This window comes from Panthera uncia, assembly GCF_023721935.1.
Source record: "Panthera uncia isolate 11264 chromosome D3 unlocalized genomic scaffold, Puncia_PCG_1.0 HiC_scaffold_8, whole genome shotgun sequence".
Taxonomy (NCBI): domain Eukaryota; kingdom Metazoa; phylum Chordata; class Mammalia; order Carnivora; family Felidae; genus Panthera; species Panthera uncia.
The window spans coordinates 64,537,415-64,561,684 of NW_026057586.1; the positions used below are offsets into that span (position 1 = coordinate 64,537,415).

A 24,270-nucleotide genomic window follows, 5' to 3' on the forward strand; every position below is an offset into this window, starting at 1 on the left:
TTAGCTCAGCGAAATTCATTTCAGATATCTAACCTCAGGAGCTCAATAATATTAAATTTTAAGCCAGCAAATCTGTGATCATTTATTTTAGTGCAATAAGAAAGGAATATATATGCCAACACATTAGATAACCTAGATGAAGTAGACACATTTCTAGAAAGATAGAAACTACTGAAACTAACTCAAGAAGAAATAGAAATTTCGAATAGACTTACAAGTAAAGAGATTGAATTAGTAATCAAAAACTTTCCATATGAAAAGCCCAGGGCCAGATAGTGAAATTCATGAACACAACAAACTCTCCCAAAAAACTGAAGAAGCGGGAACACCTCCCAACTTATGCTATGAGGCCAGAACTACCCTGATTGTAAAATCAGACAAAAGCATCACAAAAAAACAAAACTACAAACCTATATCCCCTAAGAATATAGATATCAAAATCTTCAACAAAAACTAGTGAATCAAATCCAGCATCATCTAAAAAAGAATTATATACCATGGCCAAGTAACATTTGTATCACAAATGTTGGTTCAATAATCAACCAATGCAATAACCATATAATGGACTAAAGGAACAAAAAATGCCTGACCATCACAACAGGTACAGAAAAAAAGCGCTTGACAGAATCTAGCAAGCTTTGTATTAAAAACAAACAAACAAACAAACAAACCAGGAATATAAGGGAACTTCCTCAACCTGATAAAGGGTATCTACCAAAAAACCTCACAGCTTACATCATGAGATGTAAGAATAAGACGAGACAAGGATATTCCCTGTTGCCACTCTACCCAAAATTGTACTCAAGCTTCTAGTCTGGGCAATTCAGCCAGGGCACCTGGCTGGCTCAGTCAGTGGAGCATGCAACTCTTGATCTTGGGGTTATAAGATGGAGTCCCACACTGGGTGTAGAGATTACTTAAAAAATAAAATCTTTTTTAGTATATGTGCTGCCAAAGCGAGCACAAAAATAAAATCTTTTTTAAAAAAGAAAAAATCAAATAAAAAGCAGACAGATTAGAAAAGAAAAAATGAAGCTATTTGCAAATAACATATCTCATATATAGAAAATCCTAAAGAATTTTAAAAAGTGATTAGAGCTAATAAACAAGTTCAGCAAGGTTGCAGGATACAAGATCAATATACAAAAATCAATTCTGTGTCTACACGCTAGCAATGAGCAATCTGAAAATGAAAGTAAGCAAACAGTTCCATGTACGATAGCATGAAAATAATAAAATACTTGGAATACATTTAACCAAAGAAGTGCTCTCACACTCATACTAGCTCTTCGCACTTGCAAAGAAGTGCTCTTGTACAAAACATTGTTGAAGAGATTAAAGAAGACATAAGTAAATGGGAAGACACCTTGTATTTGTGGATTAGAAGATGTAATATTGTAACAATGGCAATACCCCCAGACTGTTTTACAGATCCAATGCAATTTGACCTTGTTGGGGAAATTGACAAGCTGATTTTAAAATTCATATGGATATTAAAGGGGCCCAGAATAACCAAAAATCTTGAAATAGAAGAACAATGTTGGAGGATTCATACTTTCTGATGTCAAAATTTATTTCAGAGCTACAATAATCAAGACTCTGAGTTACTGGTGTAAAGATAGACATATAGATCAATGGGATAGAATCAAGAGTTCACAAATAAACCCTCACATTTATGGCTAATCAGATTTTTTATGAGGATGCCAGATAATTCAATGGGGGAAAAGAAGTCTTTTCAACAAATCATGCTGGAAGAACTGGATATATCCACATGTAAAAGAATGAAGTTGGATCCCCATCTCACACCCTATACAAAAATTAACTCAAAATTGATCAGGACTGGTAAGATCTAAAGAAAGAACTTAGAACTAGGATAAGAACTAAAACTATAGAACTGTTCAAAGAAAACATAAGTATAAATCTTCATGACCTTGAATTTGGCAACGGTTTAGATAAATGACACCAAAAGTTCAAGTAACCAAAGAAGAAAATAGATAAATTGGACATCATCAGAATCGAAATACTTTTGTATCTCAAAGGACACCATCAAGAAAGTGAAAAGACAACCCACAAGATGGGAGAACATACTTGCAAATTGTGTATCTGATGAGGGACTGGTATCCAAAACATGTAAAGAACTTTTACAATCCAACAATAAAAAGCTAAATAATCCAGTTTAAAAATAGGCAAAGGACTTGAATAAATATTTCTCCAAAGAGGTATAAAAATGGACACTAAATATATAAAAAGATACTTAACATTATTAGCCATCAGGGAAATGCAAATCAAAGCCACAATGAGATATTACTTTACACGCACTAGGGTCGCTATAATCAAAAAGATATACCATAACAAGGACATGGGGAAATGAGAACCTTCATACATTGCTAATGAGAACATTTCCACTGCTATGGAAAACAGGTCTGGCAGTTACTCAAAAAGTCAAACACAGAGTCACTATAAAACTCAGCAATTCGACACCTATAGATATACCCAAGAGAACTGAAATCATATGCCCATGCAAAAACTTGTACACAGCTGTTCCTAACAGCATTGTTTATAAGAGACAAAAGGTGGACATGAACCAGATGCCAATCCACTGAAGTGTGGATAAACAAAATGTTGTATATATATGCAATGGAATATTATTCTGCTATAAAAATGAATTAAAGTTCTGATTCATGCTATAAATGGATGAACCTTGAAAACGTTAGGCAAAGTGGAAGAAGTCAGACACAAAAGGCCACATATTGTATGACTCCATTTATTGAATGTCCAGAATAAGAAAAGCTATAGAGACATAAAGTAGATTCGTGGTTGTGGGGGGAGATAGTAGGGGGAGGAGGGTAATGGGGAGTGACTGCTGATGGGGTATGGAGCTTTTGGGGGATTTAATGAAAAGATTCTGGAACCAGATAGTTCACGATGTTGCACAGATTTTAAAATATAGTAACAATCACTAAATCATACACTTTAAAAGGGTGGTGGTGTATGAATTACGTGACATTAAACACACACACACACACACACACATACACACCAGAAATCCAAATCAAAAAGTGAAAGAGGGAGACGGTCTTGATCCTGCTGCCTAGAAGGATCGTGGGTGTCTTGTGACGGTGCAGCTGGAGAAGTGAGGCAAGTCTGTTCATCAGGGAGCCCCTGTTTTAAGTGTGCCTTGCAGAGTGAGGGTCCTAATAATAGATCTGGACCATTTTCCTTATAAATAAAAAATCAGTAACGTAAAAAGCAGTTTGGTTGAAATGCTTTGTGTTTCTTTCTAAACACTTCCAAAGTAAAATAAATGTCTTTCTGGTTATGAATAGGTTTGCTGGAGCGTATTTGTGCCTGGTGGGGTGAAGGTCCCCCCCATGCAGAGGCCTTTCTCCGGGGCTGGAAGGAGCCACACGGGGGCAGTATCTGTCTGCCACTGCTGCCCACACTGCCTGCTGGGGGGCTGGGAGGTGGGCCTGGTCCCAGAGCGAGATTCGAAATGTTTGCGGAGGGGTGTCTCTGGAACCCTCAGGGAAAAGCTAATGCCAGCTCAGGTCAGATGATTGAAAGGAATTGTGTTCTGTTGTTTGTTATACTGTCAGATGTGATCGCTGGATTGGGGTAATATTTTAAAATTTTTATATTTTAATGTCTCCTAGAATATTTAAGGATAAAATGTGTCTGGGCTGTGCTGGAAAATACTTGTGCAAAGGAAAAAAAAGAGATAAAGCAGATATGACAAAATGTTAATACTTTTAAAATCTAGCCGACGAGTGTATGTTTTCTCATAGATAGATAGACAGATAAAGATATATCCATATATCTCTAACCTATGTAGCTAATATATATATCCATATAGGTACATAGATATAGATATCTAATCTATAGATATCTATCTAATACCTGTATCTATGTGAAAAAATATTAAATGGATTCTCCTATACCTATATCTGTGTTATATCTAATATATCCATCTAAGAAAATGTTAAATGGAACCCCACATACTCATCAGCTAGATTTGAAAGGTATTAACGTTTTATTAATAAATATCTATATCTATACCTCAATTTATATCTATCTAAATATGAAGATTTTCCATTGAAAAAGTACCTGCATGTAAGTGCACATTCAAAGGTGTTTTTCCCACTTAACTCATTACTTCTAAATGATTTTGCTCTCCTTGTTGTTTTTTTAAGATTTTATTTTATTTATTTAAAAAATGTTTTTATTTATTTATTTTTGAGAGAGAGAAATAGCACAAGCGGGGGAGGGGCAGAGAGAGAAAGAGAGAATCCCAAGCAGGCTTTGGCTGCATTGTCAGTGCAGAGCCCGCGGAGGCTCAAACCCATGAACTGTGAGATCATGACCTAAGCTGAAGTTGAGTGTTTAACTCACTGAGCCACCCAGGTGCCCCTAAAAATTTTATTTTTAAGTAATCTCCACACCCAATGTGGGGTTCAAACTCACCACACTGAGATCAACAGTGACGTGCTCCACCAACCAAGCCAGCAGGTGCCCCAATTTTGTTCTCTTTGAACAAAAATACAGGATGTTATGATCCCGTCGCTTTAGAAATGAAATCGAATAATGGGATTTAGAAGCCCTATAGGTTTTTGTTGTAAGAATTGTTTTGAAGCCCTATAGATTATTGAGATGAACATAAAAATAAGATCAAACTCCAAAATGCCTCAGCTTTTTGTCCAGTGGCCAGGGCACTAGCCTGAGCTGATAGCCCTGTTGTGAACAAGGGACTCACTGTCGGATTATCTACCCGTGGCCAAATCTTAAAAACTGGCAGCCTACACTTCTCAGAAGGGGGCTGGCTGAATTCCGGGGACTGCTGTGCCACCGTATAAAGTCACGATGCAGCCCGGTGGGAAGCCAGCGGCTGAGTGGGCTGGGATCAATCAGCACAAGCCAGGAGCAGGGAAACGTGCAATTAGGTAAAATGCATTCTGTGCCATGCAGAGCGGGTAGTTGGCTGGTCCTCTGTTCGGCACTTCCCTGCTTTCCTCCTGCCGCCTCACCATCTGAGGCTTCCTGAGTAAGGACTTACTGGTATTTGAACAGTCGGCCTCCCTTCCTCCCTTACGTGAAGACAGGTCGGGCAGGTCACTGAGTAGCCTGGTCCTGGAACGGGGTCCTCGTGGCAGATGCTCATTTGTTTGTTGAGTAAGGGAAGGGTCAGGGAATCGCTAGTGACTTTCATTTTTTTCTTTATGTTTTCCTTTTGGGTTTCAGATTTTCTATAAAGAAGACATTTTATACTAAAAAAAAAAAAAGAATAAATGCTGCCTTAAAAAGTAAGTGTGTGTGGAGCAACAGGAACTCTCATCCACTGCTGGTGGGAATGCAAAACACTACAGTCACTTTGGAAGACGGCTTGGTGGTATCTTACAAAACTAAACATACTCTTAACCCATGACCCAGCATCCACGCTCCCTGGTATTTACTCCAAGGAGTTGAAAATGTATGTCTACACAAAAACCTGCACGTGGATGCGTATAGCAGCTTTATTCACAATTGCCAGAACTTGGAGGCCACCAAGAAGTCCTGCAGGAAATGAATGGTCCATCCAAACAGTGGAATATTTCTCGGCACTAAAAAGGAATGGGTTAGCAAGCCATGAAAAGACACAGAGGAACCTTAAATGCATATTACCAAGTAAAAGGAGCCAATCTGAAAAAGCTATATACTATATGATTCCAAGCATATGGCATTCTGGAAAAGGCAAAACCGTGGAGACAATACAACGATCAGTGGTTGCCAGGGAGAGTACAGAGGATTTTTAGGGCAGTGAAACTAGTCTGTATATTATAAAGATGCAGGGGATGTACGATACCAAGAGTGAGCCCTAACGTTAACTATGGACTTTGGGTGACAGTGATGTGTTACTGTATGTTCATTAATTGTGACAAATGTCGCACTCCGGTGGGAGATGTTGATAGTGGGGGAGGCTGTACGTGTGTGGGGACAGGGTGTGTGTGGGAAATCTCTGTGCTCTCTGCTGAATTTTGCTGGGATCCTAAAACTGCTCTAAAAAAGAGGCTATTAAAACTTTTTAAAAAAGTAAATATGAGGCTCAGAGAGACTGGCTCACAGTGTGGGGTTGCTGAGGTAGGTCCCAGGCACAGAGTGAGACCGTGCATGCTGTCCCCACACGTCGGGGAGAAGAAGGCTTGCTGAGCCAATGGAGTCTGCAGAGAGCCGCCTCTGAGAATGTGGATGTGCCGGCCGTTCCCACTCATCCCTGTGCGTGCCAACAGCCGTTTGCTGCCTCACCGGGCCTCTCTGGCACGGTCACTTCAGGTCACCGGCAGGCGTACTCTTTGCTGCAGATCAGAGGGAGAACTGACCTGAGGTGGGGGGTAGCTAGCATGAGGAAGGCCCAGGAGGAAATTCTCCCTCTGAAAGGCCTTGTCCCTTTCCTGCAGGATATGAGCCTTCAGGAGCTGTGGCTGGCCAGTGCCCCCCAGGCTTGCTGGGTGGGGAGCCGAGGGGGAGGGAGCCCTGAGCATGCAGGCCCTGGCAGCGTCGGGAGAGGATGCTGTGGGCAGCGGAAGGGAGGGCACAGCTAGGCGGTGCTCAGACCTGACCCTAGGGCTGCATGGGCTGCAGAGACAACCTCATGTGGAAGGTCATGCCAAGTCCACAGTCTGGTCTGCTCTTGTCACCTGGAACATTCTGTTTTCCTTTGCCTGTGATCCTGCAGCCACCTCGACTGCTCCCCCATGTTGGTGGGGAGGGTGGGGGCAGGGGAGCAACCACTCTAAAGTAGTGACTTGCTTTCTTCTCTAGGTCAAGGGGCCCATCCCTGTGCCTGGTGTGTTCCGGGTGCCTGGTAAGGACTCTGCTGGGTGTAGAAACAGCCTGTGTGGGCTGGAGTCTGAGGGGTGGAGGATATGGGGCCTCGGAGAAGCCCCTGGAGGTGGCCAAGACTGGGGGCTGGGCCTGCTTTCTCAGGAGGAGCTGGGCTCTGCCGTCTGGGTCCAGGGGCAGAGCACACGGCATGTAGGACCAGCCAGGCCTATAGGGCAGCTGCACGTTCCCCTTCTTAGTGGAAATCCCTCTCTTTCACCCATACATTGTGTTTGACTCGGTGTGTTTTTCTTGGCTTTAATGAACAGGATTAGTTACAGCTTTGTAATTTTTGGAATTGAAGGTATTTTTAACAAATGCAGCCAGTATCGTGGGAACATCCTGAAGTTGCTGGCGTGTCTGTAGTCTAAAATCAACCCAGTCCCACCCCCAACCTTCCTCCCTGAAGAGTCAAAGTCACTCAATGGGATGTCTATTTTTGTTCATTTCAATTTCAGACTGAAACGTGGATAGAACTGAGGAAATTGGCATTCCCCAACTGTTATTCCTTCTTCTTTCTCCTGCCCCAGATCTATGAAAGCGAGGTAGAAAGTAAAAAGGACCAGACTGTATGGCACATCCAGGCAGGGCAAGTGCGTGGGCCAGTGGCCCTGCCCCTCCCAGCCAGACATCGATGCCCCCACTCGTCAGTTAACTGCATGCTCTAGCTGGGAACAAGCAAGACAAAAATGAAATACATCAGCAATCACGAAGTTTTGGAGGTGCATTAGTTATCAACTGCTGCACAACAAATTATCACACACTTAGCAGCTCAAAACAGCACAGATTTGTGATCTCACAGTTTCTGTGGGTCAGGAATTCGAGCATCAGCTAGGTCCTCTGCTTGAGGTCTCTTGTGAAGCTGCAGTCAAGGTGTTGGCTGGGGCTGTGGTCTCATCGGAAAGCTCCACCGGTGGGGTCCCCTTCCAAGCTCATTCATGTGGTCGATGGCAGGACATAGTTCCTGTGGACTGTTGGACTGAGGCCACCCTCAGTTCTTTGGCACATGAGCCTCCCCAACACATCAGTTTGCTTCATCAAAGCTAGCAAAAGGGAGAGTCCTGAGTCTTTTGTAATCTAATCCCAGAGTGACATCCTCGACATTGCCGCATTCTGTTGGTTAGAAAGCAGTTACTCAAGGATGAGGGATCACACTAGTCATGCCTTCCAGGAGGGGAATCATGGGGCCATCTTAGATGCTGTCGGCCACAACACATTGTAAAAATGGTCATGCCCTTTGCTGGTGCATGTATTCATCTCATGGGTGTGGTAAGTGGTAACCTTTGCAGAAAGTGCTTTGGCTCCTCGTCCGGAGGGGGAGCACCGAGGACGAAGTCCTGACTCAGGACCCTCTAGCAATCCAATTAACCACTCTGACCCTCAGTCTCTTCCTCTTTAGAATGGGGATCATGGCAACTGTTGTGCCATTTTGTGACAGTTTTAGATTTGATGTGATAAGCATTAAGCATTAAAGAGCTGGTCAAGGCAGCTGACTCATAGCAGGCAACCAGAAATTCTTGCTGAATGAATGAATGAGCTTCCTGTTGATACAGTGGGGGCAAAGCTCTGTCTGGAGTCTTTGGTAGCAAGAAATACATGAGGATTCCCTCAGAATATTTGGATTCTGAAACCCACTCCAGCTCCTGGGGAGTAGGGGCAGATCAGAGGCCCTAGCCTGGACTTGGGCTTTTATTATTTAGGAATAAAGGTCTCTGACTGCTGGCACTCACTGTCCAGAGAAGAAGGGACAGCTCAAATGACAAAGGAACAGACACATTTTTCTGGCTTCTCTTAAAAAGAAATCTTATCTGATTTTGAAAGTGATGTTGGTTGGTGGCAGAACTCTAGCGGAGGAGCTGGCCTAGGTGTGTCAGAATAGTGGAGTGGGGTGAGCTATACCAGGGCACAGGCAGGACCCACCCAGACCTGACCCTTGGAGCCCCGGGGAGCAGAGCTTGGCAGGAGGGGCTGGGACAGCTCAGGGGTGATTCTGACTTTCACTCTGATCATAAAGCACTGTGAATGCATCATCCCTTGTGGGTGAGGCTGTAACCTGGGGTGTTTTCCTATGTTTGCTCTCCCTCAGGTAATGTCAACACCATTTTCCAGTTACTTGGATTACTCTGACCACCCCATGCTCCTCGCGACGTGAGACTGCCGTCATCAGATTGGTGCGTGGCATTCTAGGCCTTTTTCTCTGAATTTCCATACTTACATATTTAATAACAATACAGTTTTGGATTTTTTTTTTATAAAAATGGCATCCCGCCACACACGGCATCCTGTGGCTTACCAGTTTTCTACTTGATAATATGTCTTAGTATCTTTCCATGACCAGACATGTTGCTGATGCACATTCTTTTCATTGCTTCATGATGTTCCAAGCTATGGACACACTGTGTTTCATTTGCCTCCCTCTATGCATGAACTTTAGATTGCACCCAGAGAGATTTTGCTTTTATAAGCAACACTGCCTCTCTCTCTCTCTCTCTCTCACACACACACACACACACACACACACGAGTCTTCTTTCTGTAGGGGAAGTCAAGAAGCAGAATTGCTGGGTCCTGAGGGACGCATATTTAAAATTTTGGTCTTGGGGCGCCTGGGTGGCTCAGTCGGTTGAGCGTCCGACTTCGGCTCAGGTCATGATCTTGCGGTCCGTGAGTTCGAGCCCCACGTCGGGCTCTGTGCTGACAGCTCAGAGCCTGGAGCCTGCTTCCGATTCTGTGTCTCCCTCTCTCTGACCCTCCCCCGTTCATGCTCTGTCTCTCTCCGTCTCAAAAATAAAGAAACGTTAATTTTTTTTTAATTTTGGTCATATTAATAATACCATATTGCCCTCTGACATGTCTGTATTAATTACCTTCTTACCAGTGATGTATCTGAGTACCATTTCTCATCATCCTTGCTATTACTCAATATTCTCAAACTTTTGGTTTTTTTTTAATGTTCATTTATTTTAGAGGGAGAGAGAGAGAGAGCAAGTGGGTGAGGGGCAGAGAGAGAGGGAAACACAGAATCTGAAGCAGGCTCCAGGCTCTGAGCTGTCAGCCCAGAGCCCGACGCAGGGCTCACCAACTGTGAAATCATGACCTGAGCCAAAGTCAGAGGCTTAACCAACTGAGCCACCCTGGCGACCCGATTTGGATCTTTTTTAGATGACCCTTTGATCTGAATATAGTTTGTTTAGCTTTGTTAGCATTTGAAGAATTCATTCTATACCTGGTGCCTGTCAAGGGCCAGGGTCCTGGGAACATCATTACTAAAGACTAGGAGTGTTCATTAGTGATGTATTACCTGAATCAACAGAGAAGGGGAAGTGGTCAAGAAAATAAAAAACAGAAACATGTAGAGAAGCCCATGGCAGGGGTGAGAGCATTCTTCATGCCATCTTCTGCCCACGGACCATATGGTCCTAGGACCCCTGCTCCAGGTTCAGGATCATGGTGGTGACACTGGCTCTGCTCTGTGGCAGCACTGGTCACAGGTTCCTGGGAAAGTCTTTTATGAAGTCTCTTCACAGGCTCAACTCCCGACCTTCATGTACATCAGGATCCTCGAGGTAAGTGTAAGTAACAAGAAGAAACCCCCATCCACAGTGAGACTAAGTGACCCAGATTCATCTATTATAATCACTCACTTTATCAGAACAGAGAATCCCCAACTGAAGCAATGCACAACTAGTGATTCATTTGGTCATTATCCAGAAAGAAGAAAATCTCTAGGTCTTTGATTTATCCCCTTAACTGATTTATAAATATCAGCAATTGATAAGCCTACTTAAGCCCAGACACAAAAGATTTTTGTAGACAGTTGTTATGCCAATCTTTGGGCATGAACACGAGTATTTTGTAACCTAAAAGGCACATGATGATTGAAACATAACACAGTTTATTCATCATTAACCTAAGCATGCTGAAATTCTCTTTTGACTGGACGTTTTTTCCTTCTTCTCTTTTCACCCTGAACTTAGTAAACAACAGAACTCTGACAATAGATTTGAATAAATTTAAATTTAGAGGATGACAAACAGATCAAATTATTCCTAGTGTCCTTGCTTTAACAAGATGAAGGAATGGGTCTTTGTTTTAGGCAGTGGAGATGCCAGGAAATCCAATCCAATTATAGTTTAGGCCAAAAAAAAAAAAAAAGACACATTCATAATTCTGTTCTGATTTGAGAATGATGATGTCAAAAAGTGTTGTCAGAGAATATAATATTTGCTTTAAAGCAAGAAATAGCGACACATAATATTTTGAAAACATAATAATATATAATATTATTAAAATAGTATATAATATTATTAAAAACATAATATTTTGAAAACAGTAATAAATGTTAATGATTACAGGGAACTTTGACTTTTTTAAAAACAAAAAAACCTGTAAAAATTTAATATTATGTTAAGGCACAGAGACATAACATAATATTTTGGTATATTTCTCATACAGATCTTTACACACACACACACACACACACACGCTAGTTCTCCGTAAGGCCTCCTCATACCTCCACGAGCACTGACATTGTTTAACGCATTATCCTCTGCCAGGGGAGGAACCCATCTTGCTGTCTGGCAGGACCAGCTGATTCCCAGAAAGGTGCCCAGCCTCCCCACCTTTCCCAGCCTTCCCTCCAAGTCCTGGTGCCCCTTCGCTATGTCCAGGGCTGAGGTCTCCACTTGCTCTCGGTGCTACTTTGTTCCCTCCCTGCCCCACGCTCTGGGGCCCAAATCAGTCTCTTGCTGTCATTTTAGTGGGGGTTAAGGATGGAGCCAGGATAAAGCTGGCTATGTTAAAACCTGAAGTTCCAGTCATTTCTTCTACTAGTTTAACGGTTTTGCTATGTCCCTAGAGCTCTTCAGTCTAAAGTTCAATTTTCTGTGGGATATATGACTGAAATCTTTATTTTTTTTCCAAATGGCTAGACAGTCATCCCAATTTTATTGACTAGTATGACCATCTTTCTTCTCACATGAATAACACTCCATAGAATATCAAGCACATGTGTATCTTTGTTCATGTGGGCACATTTTCTGGGCTTAGATTTTCTGAACTGGAAATTACAGGGTCAAAGACACGAGCCTTTGGAGGCTCCTGGGCATGCTACCAACCACTTTCCAAAAAGATTGCACCCACATGGGAGAGAAGTGTCCATCCTTGGGTATTCTAATTTTAAAAAAGTTTCTATTGTGGATAGGCCAAGTATCTCAACATTGTTTAAATTTATATGTCTGTAAAAATTAGTAAGAGGCCACTTCACAACCATTAGGGTGGCAATTTTAGTAATAAGGAGGAAGAGACAGAGAAGAAAGAGAAAAAGAGAAAGAGGAAGAAGGAGGAGAAGGAAGAGAAGGAGGAGGAGACAGAGGAGAAGAAGGAGAAAAAGAGGAAGAGGAAGAAGGAGGAGGAGGGTTTTTGATAATGTCGAGAAATTGGGATCCTGTACTTTGCCAAAGGGAATGTAAAACAGTGCAGTCACTGTGGGAAACAGTATGGTGGTTCCTTAAAAAGATAAACATAAAGTTGCCATTTAATCCAGCAATCTTACTTCCGGGTATATGTACAAAGCAATTGAAAGCAAGGACTCCAACAGATACTTGTACACCCATGTTCATAGCAACATTATTCACAATAGCCAAAAGGCAGAAACGATCCAAATGACCATTGACAGAAGAATGGATAAGCAAAATATGTATCCATACAATGGAATATTATTCAGCCTTAAAAACGGAGGAAGTCCCAACATGCTACCAGGTGGATGAACTTTGAGGATATGGTGTTAAAGTGAAATAAGCCAGTCGCAGAATGACCAATACTGTATGATTCAATTACTGGGCTAGTCAAATTCCTAGAGACAGAAAGTGGGATGGTGGGGCCAGGGGCCAGAGGAAGGAGGAGGAGAGGACATTGTTTAAAAGGGACAGAGTTTCAGTTTTGCCAGATGAAAAGAGTTCTGGAGATGGGTAATGGTGATGGTTCCACAACAGTGTGAGTGAACTTAATGCCACTGAACTGGACACTTAAAAATGGCTAAAATTATAAATCTTTTGTATATTTTACCACGGGGGGGGGGGAATCAGTGAGTGGAAACTTCCTTCAATGATGATTAGACAACCCTATTTGCTTTTTATGTGAGTTTTCTCTTCACACTCACTTATGCCTAAGCTCCCAGTTATCTGGAGGAGGGGAGGGGTTCATTTCAGCAATCCTGGGCTATGGCCAGACTGGGCCTTCTTCAGGCCCTGTGCAGGGTCTGAGGAGGTTGGTGGAGGAACAAGGAGGATGGCGCATAAATTGAAGAGGCTTCTGGGCAGTGTTGAGAGGGAGGAGCCCTGGGGAGAACTTGGGCTTCGTCAGGCTTAGCATCACCAGACCCAGTTGGATGGAGACAGGTTGCTAAGGAGGGTCCCTTCTCTGAGAGGGGTCCTGACCTCCAGAACGTGTTCAAAAACACCCAAGCGTCTGGCCTCTGGATGTCGAGCTGCCCCTCTCAGGGCCCCAGCTGGAATGAATGCCCAGCAAGGCACTCTTGGGTCTCACTCCCTGTGTTCTGAGATCTGGGCCATCTGGAGTCCTGCCACCTGGACAATGAATCTCTGAGACAAGTGGGGCTCCTTCATGCATCACAAAACCTTGGAGGAGGGTTCTAGAAAGTATATGCATTTCCCCTGTATACATCTCCACCTCTAGTACCTGCTCCAGGGGTCTCAGCCTACAGCCCTGAGGTCCTAGGCCCTAATAAGGCCCCTGCACATTTCTAGTCAGGCCCTGCCACCAGGGGGCAGTATAGCCTGCAGGAGACTACTGTCCTCAGAGCCCTGGTTCTAGCCCAGAACTGAGCTCCTTGGGTGGACCATCCCCAAGGCCCTGGCAAACACTCTTAGCTTAGATCTGGAAGTCATTCTCTATTGTCCCAGTTATCTAAGAGACTGGGAACCTCTCAGGTGTCTGCTAATGGGGAGGCAGCCAGAGGAGGCCAAGGCACAAGTGGGGTTTATTCCTGGGATACCGGGATACCAGGATACCAGGCTGGTTCAGGATTCAAAAAGTAATCAAAGTATCCTACCATATTGACATGCAGAGAGGAAAACTCACATGATCCTATCAAATGATCAGAAAAAGCATTTGGAAAAATTTAACTTTTATTAATGATAAAAATTCTAAAAGTAAGAATAAAGAGGGAACTTCCTCAGCTTGGTAAAGAGCATCTACAAAATACCTACAGGTAACATTAAGACTAAATGTTCTTCCTCCAAGGTCAGGAATAAGGCAAGGATGTCTGCCCTCACCAATCTTATTCAATCTAGTGCCAGAAGTCCTAGCCAGTGCAATAAGGCAAGAAAAGGAAATAAAAGTCACTAATATAGGAAAGAAATAAATAAAAGTGCCCCTATTTGCACATGACATAACTGTCTTCAGGGAAAATCCTAAGGAATCTACCAAAAAACCCTCTGAGAACTAATAAGTGAATTTAGCAAGGTCACCCAGCATACACATCCTTCCCAAATTAATTATCTTTCTATAGGCCAGTAGTAAATACATAGATGCTGAAATTTAAAACAAATACAATGCCATTTAAAATGCTCAAAAAGTGAAGGGGGCACCTGGGTTGCTAAGTCAGTTAAGCGCCAGACTTCAGCTCAGGTCATGATCTCACAGTTCGTGGGTTCAAGCCCCACATCAGGCTCTGTGCTGATATCTCAGAGCCCGGAGCCTGCTTCAGATTCTGTGTCTCCCTCTCTTTCTACCTCTCCCCCATTCTCTCTCTCTCTCTCTCTCTCTCTCAAAAATAAACATTAAAAAAATAAAATAAAATGCTCAAAAACCGAAAACTTGGATGTACATCTGAGAAAACATACACCAAATGTGGACACAGAAAAGTGCACAAGGCCGAGAGAAGAAAAAAGAACTGAGTTGTTTATATGCACAACAACCTAGATGAATCTCCAGAGAATTATGCCTAGTGAAAAAATCCACTCCTGAAAAGTCACACACTAGATAATTCCATTTCCATTTATATGACATTGTTGAAATGGCAAAATTACCAGAATGGAGAGCAGATTAGTGGTTGCCAGGAGTCAGGAGGTGGGAGGAGGGTAGGTGTGGGTATAAAAGGGCCACAGGAGGGAGCCTGTGGTGACCTGACACCACCAATGTCAATATCTGGGCTTTGATGTTGTGCTGCAGTTTTGCAAGATGTTACCACTGGGAGGAACTGGAGAAAGTGTGCAAGGGGCCTCTCTGTATTCTTACAACTGAATGCTAATCTATAATTATGTCAAAAAAATGTTTCATTAAAAAAGTTTTTTTAAATGCAGAACAGGTAACAATGTGTCATTCGGATCAGAACAAATCTCAAGCATGCAGACTCTGGGGCTGGTGTTCACCTAACTGCAAGCCTAGCAATAAACTAGTATCTGCAGTTTTTGAAAATTAGAATCTGAGGCTACCCTCAGAGACCCCTTCAGGAGCTCTTGTGAAGCACCCAGACATTGTGTTGTGTTTGTTTGTTTGTTTTTAATTTTTTTAATGTTTATTTATTTTTGATAGACAGAACACGAGAGGGGAAGGAGAAGAGAGAGAGGGGGACACAGAATCCGAAGCAGGCTCTAGGCTCTGAGCCGTCAGCACAGAGCCCAATGTGGGGCTCAAACCCACAGACCGTGAGATCATGGCCTGAGCTGAAGTCGGTCGCCCAACCTACTGAGCCACCCAGGCGCCCCCACACATTGTATTTTTAAAGCGTTTCAGCTTCACTCTGGGGCAAGGGCCATGGGTTTGTATTCCTTTGTGCTCAGTCCTTGCTCCTCTCTCCTTGTCCCCACCCCACCGTTGCCCCCTCAGAGCTCTGCTCTCTCTGCCCCTTCCTCTCTGTGGCCTCCATGTTCCTGCAAAACTTGCCTCTCCTCCTCTTTCAGGTTCCCTTCAAGGAGCCCGGCTTCCCTTTGGGGCCTACAGCGCCCTAAGCAATGGCATGGCACATGGGTGCCCCACGGAGGCTCATCACCTTGCACAAGAGGGGAGGCAGTGTATCTTCCTCCCCCTGTGACAAGGACATCCTCGTCAAGGAACCCATTTATCTTCTGCCCTCCATTTGGGCCAGACTCCCTCTTGGGTCATACTTGCTAAAGAAATGGGTTGCAACACAGCCCTGTGTGTTTCCACACATCTGGGGAGGTGGCTGGTCTTCCGCCACAGGAACCTGTTGGGGAGGCTGGAAGGTGCCTCTTGGCATCCCAGCGCACACGCCTCGACCAGCCTGCCTCTCAGGCTCCCCTCCCCACGACTGGGTGTTGGAATCACAGCCACACCCTGTGCAGAGTGCTCTTACCTGCTATCTGCCTGTGGAGCCCCGTGGCCTGTGTGCATGGGCACAGGAATCTGCTAGGTGGACTGGCATCTGGCAGGAGATTGGAGGAATGAATGTCTCAGCCACAGTGCCCTTGAGTCTGCAGTGGGCTTTTTGATTTATGGTCGCAGCCAGCGTGTGTAGAAACCACAGCAGGACGGACTTGGGTGGATCCAGCTGCTGGGGTCGCTTCATGCTGGGTCCTCACTCTGCATCTCCCTATCCATCCCTGCCCTGCCTTCCTGCCCTCCTTCCAGGCTCATTGTCCCCTATTTCCCCCCACAGCCCGCTCTCTCTCTAACTGGCCCCTCGGCCTCAGCCATCTGGCATCACCCTGCCTCCCAGGGATAGGGGGAGCTGCTGCCACAACCAAGTTATTCCCCCTAAATCCTTGGTCTGCTCATGCCACCCACCCCAGAACCACCCTGGTCTGTCTCGCCATGTTACAGCCTTAGGTCCTTGACCCCCTCAGTCCAGGCCCACACGCTGCTTCACCAACCTCCTCTTTTCCAAGGTTCAAGTGCTGAACCCAGAACCCTTCCCAAGTGCTCTGTCTGCTGCGCCTCGGCCTTCTCTGGCTTGGAGGCAGGGTTTGCTGGCCTCCTGGGACTTGTAGCTGTTGTAGGGTGCTCAATGGTATGTCATATCCCCCAGAACCGATGCCCCCAAGGGCAGAGGTAGGATGGATGTGCAGGATCAGGCCTTGGGAGCCCTGCCCTCAGCCCTGGGGCCCCGGGCCCTCCTCCCTCCTGGCTCACCAGAACTGTCTGTCTCCAGACCCACACATTGGCTTTTGTCTCTGTGCCCTCTGGGTTCCCTGTGGCCCTCCTTTGCCAGCTCTTCTTCCTCTGGCCACCCTCTGCTCACGGGCAGCCAGGGACCAACTTGCAGCAAGAGGAAACACCAGGTGCTGGGAGTGGTCAGTGTTGCTCCATGGGTGGGGGAGGGGTCAGGGGTCACAATGGCAACACATGAAGTCAGAGGGGGTCCTGTCTCCCTGGGTTAGGGGACAGACCCCACTGTCACATGCCTCCCCACCCCAGCTTCTGCAGACGCAGGAGGTGATGGTGCAGATAAGGCTCAGATTCTGACACCCCTTGCCCTGTTCCCACTTAATCAACGTTTCCAACTGAGCACAGCCCATCACATGTGCTTGGAAGCTTGTTTCAGTCAATGCTGTCCTGTCAAGGCGAAACCACAGCCTGGTCCTTAATTAAGTGCAACGTTTAGAGCCCAAGGTGCTGAGTCTTCATGGGTCAAGGTGGGAACCTGATCGTGCTGCTTGGGAGGGGACGGGTGCCTGGGGGAGGGAGGCCTCTGCAAGACAGCATGGAACTGAACGCTGGCCAGAGGGTCTCACCCCTGGTCCCTCCCTGAGCCTGATGTCCTGTATGGTCAAGTCAGCTTCTTCTTGATCTGCTCCAGCAGAGGGCTGGCTGTCTCCTGCAAAGGACCTCAAATGGTGTGGCAGATCAGGGCCACAGCCTCTCCTCTTAGTGGCCAGACAGCCCCAGTGGGCACAGGTTCCTTCTGGGGTGTGCTGGAACTTACAGAAAAAGAAAGTACAGCGAGCTCCTTAACGCTTTACCTCATTTACCACCTGTTTCTGTTTTGTCTCATTTCCTTTCTCACTTTCTGTATAAATATGTATGGCCCCATCACACTGCTGATGAGTGTTATTCCTGGACACTTGGGAAGTCTGGTTTTTCAGCCCTAAAACTGCGGTGTGTTTCACTTAAGAGCAAGAACACTCAGCTCAAGTATTCTCCCCCCAACCCCCGTTTCACCCACTGCCCTCCCTTCCCCTCTGCTTCTGGATATCCATGCATCTGTTCTCTGTATCTATGAGTTCATTATTTTTTTTGTTTTAGCTTCCACATATTAGAGAGATCATACGGAATTTTTCTTTCCCTGCCTGACTTATTTCACTTTGCATAATGCCCTCAAGCTCCATCCATGTTGTCTCAAATGGCAGGATTTCCTTTCTTCTCGTGCCTGAATAATATTCCATTGTGTACATATACAATAATTTTTGTAATCCATTCATCCATTGATGAACATTTAGTTTGCTTCCATACCTTGAATATTGTAAATAGCACTGCAATGAACATAATGGTGTAGATAACTCTTTAAGTTAGTGTTTTCATTTTCTTCAGATAAATACCCAAAAGTGGGCTTGTTGGATCCTATGGTAGTTCTATTTTAATTTTTTGAGAAACCCCCATGCTGTTTTCCATAAAGCTGAACCAATTTACATTCTCACCAACAGTGCAGAAGGGTTCCCTCTTCCTCACATCCTCAGCAACACTTGTTATTTCTAGTATTTTTTGGTAGCAGCAGTCTAACAGGTGTGAGGTGATATCTCATTGTGGTTTTGTTAAGTATTTGATTCAGGAAATTTAACATTGATGCAACACTGTTATGGATACACAGTTCATATTCAAATTCCACTAGTTGTACCAATAATATTCTCTATAGCTATTTTCTCCCGACCAGGACCATGCCCTGAATTTTGCTGTCAGGCGTTTGGAGTGACCCCTTGGCTACTGTGTCCCTGACCTTAGCATCTGTGAGCACAGGCCACCTGTTCTGCAGCATGTCCCTTGCTTGGTATGTCTGACCATTTCTTCCAGGTCAGATGTTCATGGCCACACATTATGAGTGACACCGAGTCCCTTTCCAAAGGCCCAGAACACTCCGGGCAAAGGTGATGCCTGCCAGGTGTTCTCGCCTGTGCCAGTGATAAAGGAGCCAATGGGAGAAACTCTGAGGCTAAGTAAACATCTCCCTGGGACCTCTCCCCCAACCATTTTCTAGCACCTATTGGCAATTCTTGCCTGAGTCAATTATTACTACAGTGATTGCAGGATAATGGTCTTTAAACTCCTTCTCTTGTTCTCCATTTATTGGTTGACATTCTACTGCAAGGAAGAATTGTTGGTTCCCGGTCTCATTTGTCTGTTGCGATATGGGCTTGCAGGTTTTTGCTTTATTCAGGAAGTTATAATCCATTACTGTCATTGCTTATACTGATGCTGTCAGCCTGGCTCCCGCGTCCTCCAACATGTCCCCATCCTTTTTGAGCACTTCCTTGCTCTCTGCCACTACAATCTGCTCCAAATCCAGCTTACACTTTCACTGCCCTAGCCCTGGATTCCACCACTTCTCCTGGGTTCCTTTAGAGCAGAATGTTTCTTCAACACCAAGTCTAGGAGCTAGGTGTGCTCATTTTCACCAGGGTGTCATCTGGGTGCTAGAAAGAAGTATAATGAATAGCACCATGAGTTCACGCTGTCACTTCTAGCCCCACCCTAACACTGCGGATTCCTCCTTGCGTCCACCAGACCACATCTGCACCACCTCCCCAACTTCTGACAGAATCCCTGTATTTCTTATCTAGTTTGTCCTCTGAACACACAAGACAGTTCTAGAATTGCTATACCCACCACCGCAAATGGCAAACCTACAAAGCTTGGTCTGAATTTCTTCTTGTCTTTAGACTGAGTCTGTGTTTAGAAATTAATTGAGTTTGTTTTTTGTTTTCATCTCTGTCGTTTTCTTAATCATTTGAAATATGGTTGGGTTTGGCTTTCCGTTTGTATTCAATTTTAGGGTACCCTATCCATTGTTCTTGACTGAATGTTACTTACGACTATAGCAAACATTAGCAAGGTTTAAAATCAGAGCGATAGATATGGTTTCTTCTGCATATATCAGGAGATAGATATCTTCACATGTGGTCTTATTTTTCTTTCTCAACAAAAGATAGCGTATTAATTATGCTTGTCAATGTAATCTGGACCTACTTCTTATGGACCAGGAGGTCACCCCACCCCAAGACATTCCCCTGCGTGGCTGCTGCTCTATGGTTCCAGATTATTCCCATAGTTGCAATGGCCAGTAATGACTATATTTGTTCCCATGCATTTCACACTGTTGGAGGTGTATCTTCAGGGCAAATTCCCAGAAGCAGGGTTGTAGATCCAAGGGTAAAGGCATGTGCGGTCCCATTAGATACCCCGGATTCCCCTTGGCACAGAGAAATTTGCAGCCTGTGCTTGTGAGGTGCATCTACCCCACAGGGAGCTGTCGTGTCAGCTGAGCCATCTCAGGGTGGGTCAATGAGCACTTTCGTCTTTGTAAGTGAATTTGAGCATCTCTTTGTGCATTTAAGACCATGTTTATATTGCATGTTGCGTGTTGTCTATCTTTTGCCCATGTTCCTATCTGTCCCCACCCTTGATTATTAAGAGTTCTTTATATACTAGGGATATTGGCACATAACCTGAAGGTACTCTCCATTTGTTATGTTTCATCCATCTCTACCTTTGCCAACTTTCAACACGGGGCAGCGTTGTTGTTGTTGTTTTTTTTTTTTTTTCCACGTCATTGAATTTTTTTTTAATGTTTATTTATTTTTGAGAGAGAAAGAGCGTGAGCAGGAGAGGGGCACAGAGAGAGGGAGACACAGAATCTGAAGAAGGCTCCAGCACAGAGCTGAGCTGTCAGCACAGAGCCTGACGCAAGGCCCAAACTCACAGACTGTGAGATGATGACCTGAGCTGAAGTCAGACTCAACCGACTGAGCGACCCAGCCGCCCCCACGTCATTGAATTTTAATCGTTTGTTTATTGCATGGTGTTTCGAGTCTGTCTGCAAAGGAATCCAGCCATGTTTCCCCCCATCCTCTCTGTATGGTTTCATTGTTATGTTTAGAACTTTGCGCTGTTTTCAATTTAATTTTGTGAAGGTATGAGGTATGCATCCAATTTTGCCTTTTCCTAAACGGCTTTAGGGGCGCCCAGATGGCTCAGTCGGTTGAGCGTGAGACTTTGGTTCAGGTCATGATCTCACAGTTCATGGGTTCAAGCCTCCCATTGGACTCTCTGCTGTCTGTGCAGAGCCTGCTTCAGATCCTCTGTTCCCCTCTCTCTCTCTCTGCCCCTCCCCCACTTGCACTCTCTCTCAAAAAGAAACTTAAAATAAATAAATGACTTTAGTGTTATTTGCTTAAAAATTTTTTTTAAAGTTTATTTTTATTAAGTTTATTTTTTTAAAGTTTATTTATTTTCAAAGAGACAGAGACAGGTAAGCAGGGAGGGGCAGAGAGAGAAGAGAGAGAGAATCCCAAGCAGGCTCCACACTGCCAGCACAGAGCCAGATGAGGGGCTCAAACTCACAAAACTGTGAGATCAGGACCTGAGATCATGACCTGAGCCAAAACCAAGAGTCAGACACTTAACCGACTAAGCCACCCAGGCACCCCATGGTGTCATTTGCTTTTAACAAGTCCGTCTTTCCCCTGCCTTTGTCATATACTGAATCTCCAAATGTTCCTTAATTTTCTATACCAGTAGAAATAGAATCCAGGCACATGTATAATTTTCAATTGTCTAAGAACCACATTAAAAAAATAACAAGAAACAGGTAAGATGAATCTTTTTTTTTTTTTTTTCTAAGTAGGCTTCATGCCCAGTGTGGAGCCCAACATGGGGCTTGAACTCACAACCCTGAGATCAAGACCTGAGTTGAGATCAAGAGTCAGATTCTCAACTGACTAAGCACCCCCAGTTTTAATATTTTTTAATTTCATGTAGCCAGAATATCATTTCCACATGTAGTCAATATAAGCGAATGATTGATGAGGTAACCTGACTTCTTTTGCTCACAAGCTTGGCTGTGTTATTCTCACAGCCCATCTACATCAGGACCAGCCACATCCCAAGGGCTCGGCGGCCACTCGTGGCCAAGAAGGACTGTGCTATCCTGTCCCTCCTGCCCTCCTGTTCGGGGACAGCCCTGCACTGTGGTAGTTATAAGGGTGCAGACGGTGTTTGCATGTCCCAAAAGGATTTTATTCTTTCCATGTAGAGGCTAACTTTGCTCAATGCTGGTGCCTCTCTCCCCAGAGAATATCCTTATTTTTCATTAGGACCTGTCTTCTCGAAGCATCAGGGGCAGCTGGAATTTTGGTGAGAAAGCGTGAGAAATTTCTATTTTGGGGGGAACTCAGTCTAGGAAAATGTATCTTTCCTTCATTTTGCTACTGGAGGTCTGTTCATCTGCTGGATACTGTAAAATGTCTCCTTAATTTGAATACTGGATTTTCTTCTGATTCTCAAACCTCAAACCAGCTTTGTAATAGCTTATTTGGAAGTTTTCTGAAATGTAAAAATAAAGATAGAAGCCTTATTATATGTCTTATTATTTTTCTTTAATTAAGTGCCTGACGTCTTGGGCTGCTGGAATACAATTCTGAATAAAATGAACTCTGGTTTTTTGGGTTTTCTTAAAAGATGTGTCTGTGCTAACATCCCTGACTTTACACTAAGTAGATTTTAATTGCCTTTCCACAAACCTTGGCTTTTTCTGCTTATTCCATTTCACTCTTTCCGCTGTGGCTAATCCTTCCCTATGTAAGATTCTTGCCCGGTAGAGGTCCAGATGCAGCTTTCTGCTGGGAGTCTGTGCTCTGGGTTTGAGCATCGCCTTGGGGAATGCCAGAGTTCTTCCTGCCCTGCCTCCTGCTCAGAATTCCACAGCCTAAGCAAATATGTTTGGTCTCTTTGGTCTAGCCACTGGGGCCAGGCCGACCACACTGCCGGACTTCTGAGCGAAAGACTTGCAAGGTTAGCAGTAGGGGGAGAAAAACAAAATCACCTCCTTCCCCGCTGACCTGGCTTGGTATGCAGACACTCGTCACCATTACTCAGCTCCTGACAGAACAGGAGCTTCAAGTTTTCATCCGGAGAATTGCACGCGGGGCAGGGTTGCTGTGTCTGCATAAGAAGCCGGTTTTCCTCCAGGGCCACCCGACTCCTCCTTGCCAGGCAAGCTCCCCGAAGTGGGGTGGGGCAGGGCAGCCTGGTCCCGGGGCTTTGCCTGTTTTCCTCCGCTTGGCCTCCCTTCAGCAATCTACTTTTTAACTTTTTTCCAGTAGGTGACAGAGTCTCAATATTCAAAATTCCAGAAGTGTAAAAAGATGCAGACATAGAGAATTCTGCCTGCCTCTCCCGCCTGTTCACCAACACCCTTCCTGTCGCCCACTGATGGGGCAACTTCTTGGTACCCTTCCAGGGTACTTGACGCATGTACAAGCACATGTGTGTATGCACATATTTTCTCCTACTACCTTTTTCATACACATGGCAGCACACTATGCCCACAGGCCTGCAACTTCTTGGGGTTTTTTTGTTTGTTTGTTTTTTACTGTGGTAAGAACACTTATCCTAAAATCTATCCTCTTAATAATTTTTTTTTCGGCATTAACTATAGGCACAGCAGACCTCTAGAGCTTAATCGTCTTGCATAACTGAAACTATATCCCCCATTGAATTGTTTTTTATTATTTAATTTTTTAATTGCAGTAAAATGTACATAACAAAGCGTGCCATTTTAATTGCTTTTTTTAAAAGCTCTTATTTTTTAGGTAATCTCTACACCCAACGTAGGGATCGAACTCACCACCCTGAGATCAAGAGTTGGAGGCTCCACCAACGGCGCCAGCCAGGTGCCCTGCCATTTTAACTACTTTTAAGTGTCCAGCTCAGTGGCATGAAGCACATTCAGATTGTTCTACAGCCATCCCAACCATCCATCTCCAGAACTTTCTGTGATCCCCAACTGACACTTTGTTCCCATTAAACACTGGGTCCCATTTCCTTCCCCGGCCCCGTGGGAACCACCATTCTCCTTTCTGTCTCTACGCATTTGACATTCTAGGGACCTCATTCATGTATGTGGAATCTTACAGTATATATCCTTTTGTGTCTGGCTTCTTTCATTTAACATAATGTCTTCAAGGTTTATTCATACTGTAGCTTGCGTCAGTTTCCTTCCTTTTAAAGCCTGAGTAACATTCTGCTAAGAACTAAGGACACATCCTTTTCTCTCCTCAAAATGCTCCAGTGGTTCAGCCAGGATGAAAACTGGAGCTCTCACCCCCTTCACAGCCCTTAGACAACCCCCCCCCCACCACCACCACACCTGTCCCCTCCCTGGGATGCAGTGTGTGACACCTGCCCCACCCTAAGCCTCTGCCCTGTGCTCTCCACAGCCCCCCCA

At 44.5% G+C, this 24,270-nt stretch overlaps 1 long non-coding RNA gene across 1 annotated transcript; it reads right to left on the reverse strand.

Moving 5' to 3' along the window:
• Nucleotides 1-7,558: 7,558 nt before the first annotated feature.
• On the reverse strand, nt 7,559-17,122 carry LOC125914905 (uncharacterized). The gene is made up of 3 exons (XR_007455475.1): nt 16,965-17,122; nt 16,189-16,257; nt 7,559-7,965 (listed from the first exon to the last, which is right to left on the reverse strand). It is a non-coding gene; the product is annotated as an uncharacterized LOC125914905 (long non-coding RNA).
• Between the last annotated feature and the right edge of the window lie 7,148 nt (nt 17,123-24,270).